General features: G+C 35.9%; 1 long non-coding RNA gene across 1 annotated transcript; it reads right to left on the bottom strand.

Annotated features, from left to right (window-relative positions):
- Positions 1–12293: 12293 nt before the first annotated feature.
- LOC133994908 (uncharacterized) lies at positions 12294–14081 on the bottom strand. The gene is made up of 3 exons (XR_009927135.1): positions 13978–14081; positions 12893–13021; positions 12294–12408 (listed from the first exon to the last, which is right to left on the bottom strand). It is a non-coding gene; the product is annotated as an uncharacterized LOC133994908 (long non-coding RNA).
- Between the last annotated feature and the right edge of the window lie 362 nt (positions 14082–14443).

Below are 14443 nucleotides of genomic sequence, written 5' to 3'. Positions count from 1 at the left end.
AACAGAAACTTAAATGTATAGACAAATGTATATACATTTAGGCTGTAGTCAACTGCATAATTACATTTATTATGACATATTATACTGATTGAACTAAAAGTTAATGCTTAATAAATATTATTTCTTGGGGATAGGAAAAGAAAACATGTATATGTAGTGCTACAAAATCACCCAAATTGACTGTCATCAGCCTATAGTATAGGCAAATAAGTAAGGACCTACTAAACCTACTAGTGCAGGGATGTCAAACGTGGGGCCCGTGGGCCAAAACCGGCCCGCCGAGGGGTCCAATCCGGCCCACTTTCCTTCCTTCCTTCCCTCTTTTCATCCCTCCTTCCTTCCTTTCTTCTTTTCGTTCCTTCCTTCCATCTTTCCTTACTTCCTTTCTTTTGTCCTTCCATCATATCTTTCTTTCCTGTCTCCTTTTCATTCCTTCGTTTCTTTTTTTCTTCCCTCCTTCCTTCCATCTTTTTAATGGTCCGGCCCACATGAGATCAAATTGGGCTGTATGTGGCCCTTGAATGAAAATGAGTTTGACGCCGCTGTACTAGTGTTTTGGATCATCCTAAACCCACACTGGCTGAACGATGTGCCAAGTATGGTATTTGAACTTCAGGAAAGAAAGCAATGTAATAATATTATGCATTTACATTAGTGTCTTGATTAAAAACCTCATCTGAATAGGCAAACATCTCTTATCAAACACTGTAGCATTGTCAAAAGACATAATAACTCTGTTTGCATCACAAGACATACCATAACAAATGATTATTATACACTGAAGTGCGAACCTACACTGCAAAGACAATGATTCAGACAACATGTGCCAAGTGGTTTGAGTGATAGCAGCGTCTATAGCAACCACCATAGCACAGAGAGAAAGCTTGCAGAAAACTCCACAATAACTGACAAACTAAACATATTGTAGAGCCAGTTGAAATGAATGAAGCTTTTACTGCTCATGGTCTGAAGTATTTTATTCTTTTCAGGAATCCTTTATGCTCTTGCCTTACAAGCCGAAAAAGCCATTAGTCCATACATTATAATTAGCTTGTAGCATTTAGCTTTAATTTACATAAAATTAACTTAAATTTAAACAAAAGAATGCACATTAATGGTTTACCTTGTTTACCACTTTCAACCGGGCTAATTAATAACTCTTGTAGCTTAGTCCAACACCGTAGTAATTTTCCTTTTATCCATGTGATGCTAGTTTACCTTTTTACTATCAAGTTACCGTAAACTAGCTCGTTTTCAGTTTGCCAGAACCCTTTCAAAATAAAATGCACCCGTTTAACAGGAAGTGTCAAAAGAAAATACTTAAAATAATACATAGTAAATAAGAATCGACATGCACTATGTTGATGTCCTTTACACACTGCAGAAACTCAAAATCTTCTAGTCAAAATAAATCTCATTGTGACAAAGTGGGTGAGAGCCTTTGTCCCCAACCACGTTTGTGCCATCACTTATTAATTTCACTATACTTGTTTGTTTGTTTGGACCATAAGTTAAGTTTAGTAATCAAACTTTGCAGAGACTTACTATCCCGGGTTTGTTTGTTTGAAAATTTGGTTATAAGTTACATCTCAGCAGACTTTTGGTTAAAATAAAACACACACTGGTATTAAGTTTAGTTAGAGTTTATTGGTTTAGTTTAATGTCACAAGTTTAGTATTTTCTTTCTTTGTTATTCATATACTTACATGTGCTCAGGAGACAAAGGGAGGAGGTGGCCTATGTTTCCTTGATTTATAGACTGGTGACATCATTAGTGATGTCATTAGGGAAGAACCATGTGGAGGGATGGTCTTAGAATTATTGTACCACATAATAAGGGGGGTTTTGATTTGATTTAAGTTCGGGTTGCAGAGGGACTATAGGGTTCTATATATACGCTCTATATAAGTGATGCCATGTGACTGTGATGTAAATGTTAATCTTGGTGGTGCTTACCTGTTTCAGGAGGGGATCAGGACTTACCTGATGAGTGGTATAGTCCACCTTCATGCAGAGTGCAGGCTGATGAGAGCGCTATATAAGCAGTAGCTTTAAGACTGCGCAAGAAGAAACTGCTTTGGTAGTGTAGCTGTGTATGCATTCCTTAAACTTGATTTCAGTTATGCTCAGTGGCGGCTGGTCAATGCGGCATCCAATATTCTAGAGAAAGTCTACTTAAACATATTAAATATAAATGAATTAGATAATGTTAAATCATTGTGAAATAAAAAGTATTTGCTTGTAAAATGCGCCTGTTAATCTCTCAGCACCTGTCAGCATTCATTATAAATCGATTCCAAATTGTATTTTATTAATTTCTATATGTACTTCCTGTATGCGGGGCGCTGGCCTAATGGGAGTCAACGCAAGCCCTCAAACTTTTGACAAGCACATGACCTGAGGCTGCTCTCTCATTGGCCTGCGTCACGTTTCCCACGGGGAGCAGCTCAGACACGCCCACTTTTATTGGCAGCGAATTGTTGTTGTTTCATGTTTTTTAATCTACTGTGATTGGACAGTTCCAGCTGTCATTCACACCCTCGTCAGCTGCTGTCACCCAAACTCCTGCTGACGGTAGTTTCAGGAGATGATGTTAAAGTGGAGCCGCGGAAATTAAAGAAGATTATTTTGTAATTTCTCTACAAAAACATAATTTCACAAGACTTTCATTAGAAGACAGAAAGAGGATAAAGCAGCAGCAGGTGATGGAGGAGCTGAGAGTTTCTCCCGCTGCTGTTATGATAAACGGAGCTGGCTAGCTGGATGCAGTGAGTTATTCATTTTATTGCTTTATCTGTTTGCTGTTTCAAAGTGTCAGCACCGAAGCGTTGTGGACAACGACAGGGGAACGAGACCTAAAACATCTCTCTTAAAAAAATGCAAACAGAAAGCTGTAGCCATCGAGACAATAGCATGGAGCTAAATTGTTTTTAGCAGATTTAGCATTGCTGAGCTCTTTCTGCAGCTGTTTCACCACATCTGGCCACATGTGGACCTCCTCTATGCCAAGCTCCAGAAGAGGAACATAGATTCAGTCAGTGGCTGCATCTAGCAGCTCCAACAGGACATAAAAAAGATCAGGTAGTAGCTGCATTCCTGTTATTAATATTGTAAAGTATTAAAAAATACTTTATAAAAGACATAACTATGAAGTGTAAAAAACTCAAATGCATAAATGCAGGATAAGAAATGATGGAAGTAATTTTGACTATTACAGTTGATTTGGGGTACATTTCATTTTTAAAATAAGTTAAATAAGTTATGCTTAATCACAGCAGTGTATAGTGCTTAATGCGCCATCTATTGTCATGTTTAAGTATTGCAACAACTAACAGATTACAGTGAAATCAGGATTGAAGACACAATAACTGAAATATAGGTGGTGTCTCTTTTTAAGCATATTACCTTATTGGTAACTCTGCTTTAACTGCTGGTATCTTTAGGTGATGTGAGTGAATTTTATCATGCCTAATTATACATTTTTATTCCTCTCTCTGTGGGTCTGAGATACCATACTGGGACAAACCAGGGAACATTATAGTGTGTTGTGTTATTTTTAGATTGGTTTTCCTTTCTTATTTTTATTTTTTTGCTGCGGTATGAAGTGGTGCTACGGTTTGTTTGAAACGGCATCAAACTGTGCCCCCCCAAACATTTGTGTCACCAGCCGCCACTGGTTATACTTATGAGTTAAGTTAACTGTTTAGTTTTTTCTTTAGTTTTGTTTTGTATATCTTTTCTGGTTACACCTGTAACAGTTTGTATTATAATAAATGACCATGGAACAACTGATCAAGCCTTCTGTGTCTGCCTCCTACTAAAGAGCGTACCACTTTGGTCGGCCTGTACCACACTCATTACATTTAAAATAAGACTCATCACCAAAAAAGTAACTTGTTTTTAAACAACTTTCACTTGAAATAAGTAGCTCAATCTGCTGTGGAGCAAGTTTTTTGTAATACTTGTAATAGAAAAAAAAAAGAAATGGCCATTACACAGAAAATAAAGTGTGAAATTGTCTGTGTCATACCTGGGAAGGGACTAGAGACACCGCTCTGGCGGCGATGAATTGCACCGACAAAACACGACGCGAACTTCGAAAGGTACACGACGGCGTCGGGGCACCGGCGTAGTTACGGCGTGGAGGTTATAGAAGCATACATCAGCCTTGGTGTAAGGACTAGGATAATTGTCAAGTTAAATTGGTCCACTATTCAGTCATTTAACAATTTTACACACATACAAACAAACACGCATACATGCACACACACGCACACACAACACGTGCTTAATGTTTAAACCATTTTATTGTTCTTTTTCATTGATTTTATGTTATTTAAAAGGCTAACATGTGTTATCATTCCTGCTTTGGCAATACTGTTTATCTGACATTCTTGGTAACTAGTGCAGTGCCCGTGTAAAATCTGTTTTTGCGTGTGTTTTTACTACAAAGTCAGACATCACAACTCTCCCGCATATTGATAGCGGCTCCCTGACGCCCGCAAATGTGATCCAATCTCCCGGAATCTGGAGCGTGCAAGCAAGAGCGTGCGCGAGAGAGTGACTGCGCGCATGTGTGTGTGTGTGTGTGTGTGTGTGTGTGTGTGTGTGTGTGTGTGTGTGTGTGTGTGTGTGTGTGTGTGTGTGTGTGTGTGTGTGTGTGTGTGTGTGTGTGTGTGCGACTATTAATGCAGCGCGTGGGGGAGTGGCCAGCGGCTAGAGCGGCAACAGCAATGTGTGCTTCTTTTACCGATATATTTATCTATATATTTTACATTTCTTATCCAAACAACGTCAAACGTGGCACTGCACTTACTCGTGCCCGTAGCAAGACACATGTCACGTTTGACATCAATCGGATGAACGGTTCGAGAGATATGCGAATAACAGACAGATGTTCCTGTCATTTATAGATAAAGCTTATTGAATAGAATTGAATTGAGAGAGAGAGAGAGAGAGAGAGAGAGAGAGAGAGAGAGAGAGAGAGAGAGAGAGAGAGAGAGAGAGAGAGAGAGAGAGAGAGAGAGAGAGAGAATGACGTCATTTGCACAAAAAACACAAAATTGCGTATGATTCCCTAATTTGCATATCGAAGCCCAATTTGCATTATGGAATATAAGTATTTCATTGTCACTATGTTACATCAGAGCTGGAGAGTTCTCATTTAGTAGCCGGCTGGTATTTCTCGGAGACTGCACGAAACTTCACTTGTCCAGAAGACAGGATTACTAACTTTCACTGGAGGATTTCTTTACTATGGATATATCACCGCTGCTGTTTTCCTTACTATGGATATATTACCACACTGCTGTTTTGCATCTGGACATCCATCCACCGGGAGCCAACTGACAGTGATCGTTGTGCTTTCCTGGAAGCTGTGAGGTTTGCATCCTTCCTTTGAGTTCATGGGGTCCTGGTAAGTTGTTCATTCCTTTGACTTTCCTGTCCTGGATTCATGGAGGCATAATAAGCCACTGTCAAGTGAAGATTTCAGTATCTGTGTATTGTGACAGAATTTAACAGTGCAAGGTTCAAACCAATTTTGAATGTGACAATTGAAATAACACAGACACAGATACAGACTTTCTTAAATTCATCTGATTTAATATTATACATAAAGTGTTGGCCTTAACACACAGAGTAATTGAGCAGAGACAGAGAGAAAAGATAAGATATATTTTATTCATCATGAAGGAAATTAAGGCATCCAGTGCACATAGTAGTTCTTATAACATACAAATGAAATAACACACACACACACACACACACATACACATACACATACACATACACACACACACACACACACACACACACACACACACACACACACACACACACACATATACATACATACATACATATCTCTTAAGTTCATCTGATTTTTACATCATTATACATAAAGTTTTGGTATTTTATCTGGATGCACAATCCTCATGTGGAGGATCAGGCAGGGTGTAACACTCATGACAGATGTGTGCACTTCATGCAGTGCAGCCTTACTCTTTTTAGTGGTGGAAGGAGTACTAAGATCATTTACTTAGTGTGTTTACTCACAGATGCAATATATGACATTCAGCCTCACTACATGTTGCACTATTGCATCTCAGACCAAAACAAATATGTGTCATTTACTCTGTAAAGTGTACTGTTATTTATGGTCATCCGGCATAGTGTTTGCTATACGCTATTCAAACATTCAGTCGTTTGTATTGTATTTTGCATTAATGTCGTTTACATGTCACTGAATGTATCCTGAATGTTGCAGAGTTCTGTTTGTTGTGCACAGCTGGCTGTTTGTCAGATTGTTTCCTTTGACTTTATCAAATATCTGCAGCATCACGCAGCAGCAGAAACTATAAGTGTGGATTTAAATTGAGACACATGTGGTACAGCAGCATTAACTTCATTAACAGGATAGGTCAGGATCTGTGTGTAATTAATGTTCTCCTGCACATCTGCACCATTGATTGGATATAGAGAGGTCAGCTGTAACAGAGAAATTCAGTTTAGTGAAAAGCAAGGCAGGGACTGTGTTGGTGTCGGTGTGTTTAAAGTGCTGGTTAGACAATTAAATGCAGCCTGCTTCTACCTGAACAATGTGTGTGCATCGCTGAACTGCTGTGGCTGTTTTGGTGTCCACACAGACAGCTATGCTGGTGCAGCGCTGCTACTGCCCCCCCTATTATTCTACATAGATTTTGACTTTAATTAAGGCCATCAATAATAGAATATTTAATATAATTTTCAATATAAGTGTCATTTATATTTGGTTGAGACAGAATGGGGTTAAGCAATGTTGCTAAATTGTGAAAAATAAATAATATATGAGGTGACAATCATGGTGTTGTCTGGTTGGGGCTACTTTTGTGCCAGCTACACTCCTCAGACAGGAGGGTTTAAAAATACATAAAAATAAAATTAATTATATTGATTATAGCACGCCACTGTAGAAAATACCTTCAGAAATTCCCAAAATGAGGCACACAAACCTCCAAACTAACTGTCAGGAGTGGAAACTGACATGAAATAGGGCAAAAAACCATCAGATCGCAGTCTGGAAGCAGGTTAAACAACAGGCAGGAGTCTTGGTTTGATATAGGAAAGATGCTATAAGTGTTACCAACTCTCTGTGCAGGATTCCCTGCCCTAGAGGTTACCTGCCCCTGTGTGCACCACGCAGGTTGACCCACGGGGGTGACACTATTTTGTCTTTTATGTCTGTGACAGATTATAAGGTTAGACATTCAAACAACAGCGAAAAATAGGCTATAGCTCTGCAACAATACACATTTCACTATAGTTTCAATGTCTAAACCTTAGAATAAGTCACAGACATGAAAAAAGTGTCACTACTGCATGTTAGCCTAGTCGTAGTGCACGCTGGGGCAGAGAGCCTCTGGGGGCATGGAGAGTCGGTGACACATGGAGCTTCTTTACTCAACTCCCGCTTGTGTGTGATATTAGTTCCAACCAGGACTCCTGCCTCCTGTGTGACCTGCTCCCAGTTGGAGATTTAGTGTTGTTATTTTCCTTATTTTTTTGTCAGTTTAACCCCTGACTGTTAGTCTGGGGGTTTGTGTGCTCAGTTTGGGGAACTTGGTGTTGTCATGGAGATTGACAGCTGGGTTTAACTTCCCACATAATGAATATAATCCAAAATAAAAGCATCCTGTGTGAGGAGTTTTCCTAGCTGACACTGAAGTGGCCTCTACCAGACACCACCATGCCGTATTATATTATATATCATTTCATTTCTTATTTTCCACAATTGAGCAAATGCTGCTTAACCTTATTCTGTCTAAACCAAACATACATTTATAATGACATGATATGAAACATTCTATTATTGATGGCCATTATCAAAGTCAAACCCTAGAGCAGTAGCTGCGCTGCATTAGGAAAACTGTCTCTATGGACACCATGAGTGTACAAGCTGCAGCAGTTCAGTAATGCACACACTGCTGAGGGATGTGGGGATTGTGACTTCATTTACTGCTACACTATGTCTTTACATAATGAATAGTTGTTTGAGAAAATAAAGGGACTGAATGTTGTGTATTGCACATTGAAGTAAAAGAGCAGACGTATGATCAGCAAATATACGTTAAGTAAATGTGCTTGTTTGGCAGAGTGGAGCATGTCAGTGTTAAACTGAAATATTATGGAATCATTATTTTTTGATGTATAATTGTAAGAACTACTATAATGTTGTAGCTGGTTGACATGGAGCTAATCTTAAAAAGTTTCATGTGTTTTTGAGTTGTCTAGTTGATTGTAAGGGATCATATTTTACAACTAATGATGTGTTTTGTGTGTCTCGAAATTTGAAAAGTAACAACAGCTGTTACATGTAGTAGAAGTAGAAGAATATTTGCCTCTGAAATGAAGGAGTAATAGTGTGAAGTAGCATAAAACAGAAATAATGTATGAGTAAATGTACTTAGTTATCTTCCACCACTCGATATGATCATTTATTAGACAAAAATGATAAATAAATAGACAAATGCGCAGCTTCAGGTAAGTGAAAGAATGCAGTATAGGTATAGTAGTGATCACTGAGGCCTTACTGTAGGTTATAAGCTGCATTTCAGTATTGTAGTTACTGGGGGTGGAGTTTATACTTTCTATGGGGCTGCTGGGTTGTTTAATAGTGCATAATATTCTGGGTGTACTCAAGTAAAGTACAAACACCTTAACATTGTATTAACATGCAGTAGTAGATTAAATATGCACAGACTTTTCCAACACTCAGTATTGAAATTGTTATTTAATTGCTATTCATCAAATTAACCTAATGAGAAAGTACATTTCCTTAAGTATTATACTTCAGTTTGATGTACTGACTTAATTATTGGCAATATGTGAAATTGTTTTACTGTTTTTTACAATTTAAAAGAGAAATATGATCATTTTTAGTCCACTGTACATTCATTTGACAGTTAAAACAGTTCATTGGCAAGGTACTACTACTACTACAGTCTACAGTTAGCCAGTTAGCTGAGTTAGCCGCCAAGTTAGCCGCCGAGCTAGCCGGCAAGTTAGCTGCCGAGCTAGCCGCCGAGCTAGCAGCTGAGTTAGCAGCAGAAAGCTCTCAGGCCTAGCGTCCATGTTTCTGGTAGAGGCGGTGACTTTGATTGACAGGTGACACTTGTTAGGGGGCGGGGCTTCAGCGGACTCGGCGGGCACTCCCACAGCGTTTGGGAGCAGAGAAAAAGGTTGATTTTTACACAACTTTGAAGCCTAATTTCATATATTTGGCGATTTTTTTAATCATTCAAATTTGGCAGGGTGGTTAACAACACTTTTCTGTGGTATGTCAAACTCAGAACACATATTCATTCTTACTTTACACGGACTTTAAGTTTGATGAATGGACTTAACTTAATTACTTGCTATGTGTGAGATTGTTTGATTAACTTTTTACTCCACTGTACACCGTACTGTTTGACAGTAAATACAATTGTTTGTGAGGATAAACATCTACAAACAAGGGGTGGCTGTGGCTCAGGTATGGTGAGTCGTCCACTAATCGGAAGATCAGTGGTTCGATTCCTGGCTCCTCCTGTCCACATGTTGATGTGTCAAAGCACTGTGAGTGTTCATAAAGACCAGAAAAGTGTGTGTGTGTTGTATATTTCATCAAATATTTTCTGATATTTAGTAGCATGATCAGCTTAAACTCAATGAAAACACTGTCTGTAATGTAGTTGCATGTAATGTACATTTTAGTCGTTGCTATATGGCGCAAAATCATTTTTCTCATCAATTTCCTTTAGGTAAATGTATTTTCATCAGTTTATGTTCTTTTGTTTGTCTTTTTTTTGTACTAAGGTTCCTTTTCTTTTTAGCATTTTTTTCCATTTTATCTTTTACTTCATTTATTTTTGTACTTGTGTATTTTTTCTTTAGTTCATTTTTCATTTTCCCAACACTTTTTCCCTTTATGATTTAAAAAACACTTGTTTTCATAGTTTATCCAATTTCATGATTTCTCTTTCCTCTTCTCTCTTTGCTATTTTTTATATTTTCTTTCTACTAAATTTAATTTTTTTTACTTAAATCTTATATTGCACGAGATTTTTAAAAATATTTTTAGAGTTTACTTTTTTCTTTAACAGTGCTATAATTACTTTTATGTTCAATTTCTTTTTGTTTATTGTAGTTTTTGCATTTTTTCCCATTCATTTCTTTCTCTTTTACTTTTCCACTTGTTGATCATGTTTATCACATTATAAATCACTCATTTTGTAATGTTAAGTTAAATTGTTTTTATCCACACTTTTTACATTTTTGATTTAGTTCACACACTTTTTTCAGTTCATTTAATTTCATCATTTATCTTTCCTCTTTTGACTTATTCTTATCTATCCTTTACTTTGTGTTTAAGTAAAAAACATTTTTAAATTTAATCTCATATTGCATCACATTTAAAACATTTTTTAAGTTTAATTGTTCTTTCACACTACTATATTTAGTTTTATATGTTTAGTTTCCTTTTGGGTTTTTTGCGTTTTTTTCCATTCATTTCTTTCTCTTTTACTTCGTTCATTTTTAAACTTAACATTTACTGTTGTTGATCATGTTTATCACATTATAAATCACTCATTTTGTAATGTTAAGTTAAATTGTTTTTCTCTGCACTTTTTTACATTTTTGATTTAGTTCACACAATGTTTTCAGTTTATTTAATTTCATGATTTATCTTTTCTCTTTTTACTTTGTTCTTCTTATTTATCTTTTCCTTTGTATTTATGTAAAAAACATTTTTAAATTAAATCTCATATTGCATCACATTTAAAAATATTTTTTAAGTTTAAATTTTCTTTCACAGTACTATATTTAGTTTTATATGTTACGCTTTATTTTGTTTATTGTGGTTTTTGCATTTTTCCATTCATTTCTTTCTCTTTTACTTTGTTTACTTTTAAACTTAACATTTCCTGTTGTTGATCATGTTTATCACATTATAAATCACTCATTTTATAATGTTAAGTTAAATGTTTTTCTCTGCACTTTTTACATTTTTGATTTAGTTCACATACTTTTTTTCATAATATTTTTAATTTCATTATTTATCTTTTGTCTTTAGACTTTTCTTCCCATCTATCATTTGCTTTGTGTTTAAGTAATTTTTTACTTTAATCTTATATTGCTATACATTTTTAAAAAAAAATTTAAGTTTAATTTTTCTTTCACAGTACTATATTTAAATGTATATATTAAGTTTCCTTTTGTTTTTTTTAGTAGTTTGTAATTTTTTCCATTCATTTCTTTCATTTTTACTTTGTTCATTTTTAAACTTAACATTTACTGTTGTTGATCATGTTTATCACATTAAAAATCACTCATTTTATAATGTTAAGTTAAATTATTTTTCTCGCACTGCACTATTTCAATTTTTTAATTTCAATCATTTTTTAATTCTTTTGTTTTTTTCTTTCACAGAACTTTATTTCATTTTACATGTTGTGATGTTCTCTTGGCTTGTCTCTATAGTTTTCTCTGTCTTTCTACAGCTTGGTCTCATTCTGTTTTTTTTATTTTTTGTGCAGCAGGTAACTGGAGGGTGGAGTCCTTTAACACCGTAGCTGGAAGCACCTGGGCCCGTTTATCATTGTTTTTGTACATCCAACATCTTTATTTTCCACTACACACATTCACCACTAATTTGACTGATGCTCACACCTCATTGTTTTTGTTTTGTTTAGTTGTGCTAATTCCTACGTTAATGTTTGAATAAATCACTTCTTCACAGGTAGCGACATATCTTAAGTTTCCTTTTGTTCTTAATTTCTTTTTTCTCCATTTTTTTGTTTCTCTTTCATTTCACTTACATATATACTTTACTTTTCTTTTTGTCTGTCATGTTTTTAATCACATTATAAATAAGTTATTTGGTAAGGTTAAGTTACACTATTTTCTTAAATGTTTTTTTTTACCTTTCCGATTTAGTTCACATGCTTTTCTCATAGTTTAATATGATTTATCTTTCTACTTTTGACTTTGTTCTTTTTCATCTTTCCTTTCCTTTGTATTTAATTCAATTTTTCACATTAGTCATATTCCACAAAATATTTGAATCACTATTTTAAGTTCGAACTTTTTCTTTTACAGTACTATTTAAATTTTATGTAAAGTTTCTGGGGTTTTTTTTAATAGTTTAATAAAAATCCACTCTTTTCATTCTCTTTCATTTCACTTACTTTATTACTTCTCTTCTTGTTGATCATGTTTTTTTCATCACAGTATACATCAGTGTGGAAGTGGGCGTGGTTTGGGCAGGCAGCTGTTGGAGAGGGCAGAGCTCACAGCAGCAGCGCCAGGTGAGTTGGTTGGTACAGCTGTGCTGAGTTATCTAATTAAGCTGTCCTGTTTCTCTGCAGTAGTGGCTGGACTGAGGGAGAGCTGGAGAGAGGAAAAAGACTTTGTTTCTAAGAAGGGACGTGTACCTGAGCGCTGGGCAGCAACAGCACGGAGCAATGTGTCTTTTTTGTGTTATTTTGTGCAGTCCACCAAATAAACTGGTTAATTGAACTCTGTCTTCCTGTGCTTTCTGCTGAGGGAACACCCTGTAGCAGCAACATCAATCACTTATTTTGTAATGTTAAGTTACATTACTTGATTTTCTAAGTGTTTTTTACCTTCCCAATTTAGTTCACTTTTTTCAGTTTAATTTCACAATGTAATGTTCCTCTTTTCACTTTGTTTCTCATGTTTTCTTTCCTTTGTATTTAATTCAATGTTTTACTGTAATCTTACATTGTACTATGTATTAGAAACATACATAGTATGTACATTCTTTAGAAGTACTATTTAATTTTATGTAAATTTTCCTTTTGTTTTTAGTAAACTGTAAACCTTGTTAAGTTAGCAGTAATCAACAAGTTACCTCCAATTTTTTTCGATGACAACAGAGATTTTCACAGGCGAGTAATGAACTGGACTTGCGTTTTCATCACAGGATGACTGTAAGGAGGGCAACTGCAACATCTCCAAGCTGATGCTCATCAGACTCATCCTGAATGAAAGAAAGAAATACTCATCAAAAACTAAAACATGATGTGTCTACAAATATCATAATGAAGTTGGCTCAGTGAGAGAATGTATAAGAATGACTACTGTGTTGATAGGTTTCAGTCTTCACTGTTAATCTGCCAAACTAGTCATGGGATGACTAAATCTGATCAAATGGGGATCCATGACACTACATCTGATCAAATAAGGCTCCATAGTCTGATGGGGATCAATTTCGACACACCAAAAAGATTATCAAAAAACAACTACTGCATAGGGAAGGTTGGAAGGAAGGAAATTAAAAAATCAATAAATAAAATCAATAAAACATTTTTTTAAAAAGCAGGTTTTATTGTGTGAGTGGCAATATTTTTGACTGCAACACTTCTAATTATGATTGCAAGATGTTCATTCATCTACCTACCAAGCCACTTGTCCTAGTCAAGAGGAGCTGGAGTCTATCCTAGCTCTCTGGGTGGAAGGCAAGGAAACATTTAAAAAAAAAAAAAAAAAAAAAAAAACACAGAATGTGTCCTACACCCAGGAATCAGCAGAGCTACAAGTGACAGGAAATACACTGATACCAATTTAAAAAAAATTGGAATGTTTTATTTAACTTGTGTATTACTTTGAGCAAAACAGCACTGATCTAGTTCATTTATATATGAATATGAAGGAAATATTGACTGCATCTGTCAAAATCACACAAACTATATGGATATATAGACTGAACAAGTCTGAAGTGTGAAAAAAATATTTGATGAACTGTACACTTCATGTAGAATGATACTGTAAATTATTCAGTGAGACACTGTGCGGAAAAACCCAGAGACTTCCTTTCAAAGATACACAGGAAAGGCATGGAGAACAGTGGTCCGTCTGATGTGGATGTCATGTAATTCCTGTAACGATAAAACTAGGAATGTACATACTGTTGACTGTGAAGTTTATGTAACAAACCTTATCTCAAACAGTCCAATCCTGTTCACCATGGCGGTCAAGCTTAGTGTAGAATACATTGGGTAGGTTCTGGTTTGTAATCCGGTGAAATTCTGCATACACCTTCATGTAATAACAGAGCAGGACAATGCAACAACATAAATGAGTCACTTCAGAATTCCAATGTGGATCTGGAAAAGCAAATAACACCACTTTCAGCTGAAAAGTATTTTTTTAAAGGATGTACATGGTTTTTTGGGTGGCATGGTGATAAGCCTTAAAGTAGAAAAGTCTGAAAGCAAGAGAGATAAAAAGAGTGAATAATGAATCCACTTCAACCACCAGATTTCAACACAAAAATGAGGGGGACTGTTTCATAGTGATAGTGAAAAAACTGTTCCAGTTTAGAAGCAAGAGGGCTGGAAAATTGTGTGTATAATGAATCCCAAACAAACAAGTTGTTGTATAAACTTTACATTTTTTCAGG

The sequence above is a fragment of the Scomber scombrus genome, chromosome 15, assembly GCF_963691925.1.
Source record: "Scomber scombrus chromosome 15, fScoSco1.1, whole genome shotgun sequence".
Classification (NCBI taxonomy): Eukaryota; Metazoa; Chordata; class Actinopteri; order Scombriformes; family Scombridae; genus Scomber; species Scomber scombrus.
Note: the sequence above shows the minus strand (reverse complement) of the source record. Positions and strands in the feature narration are given on the sequence as shown.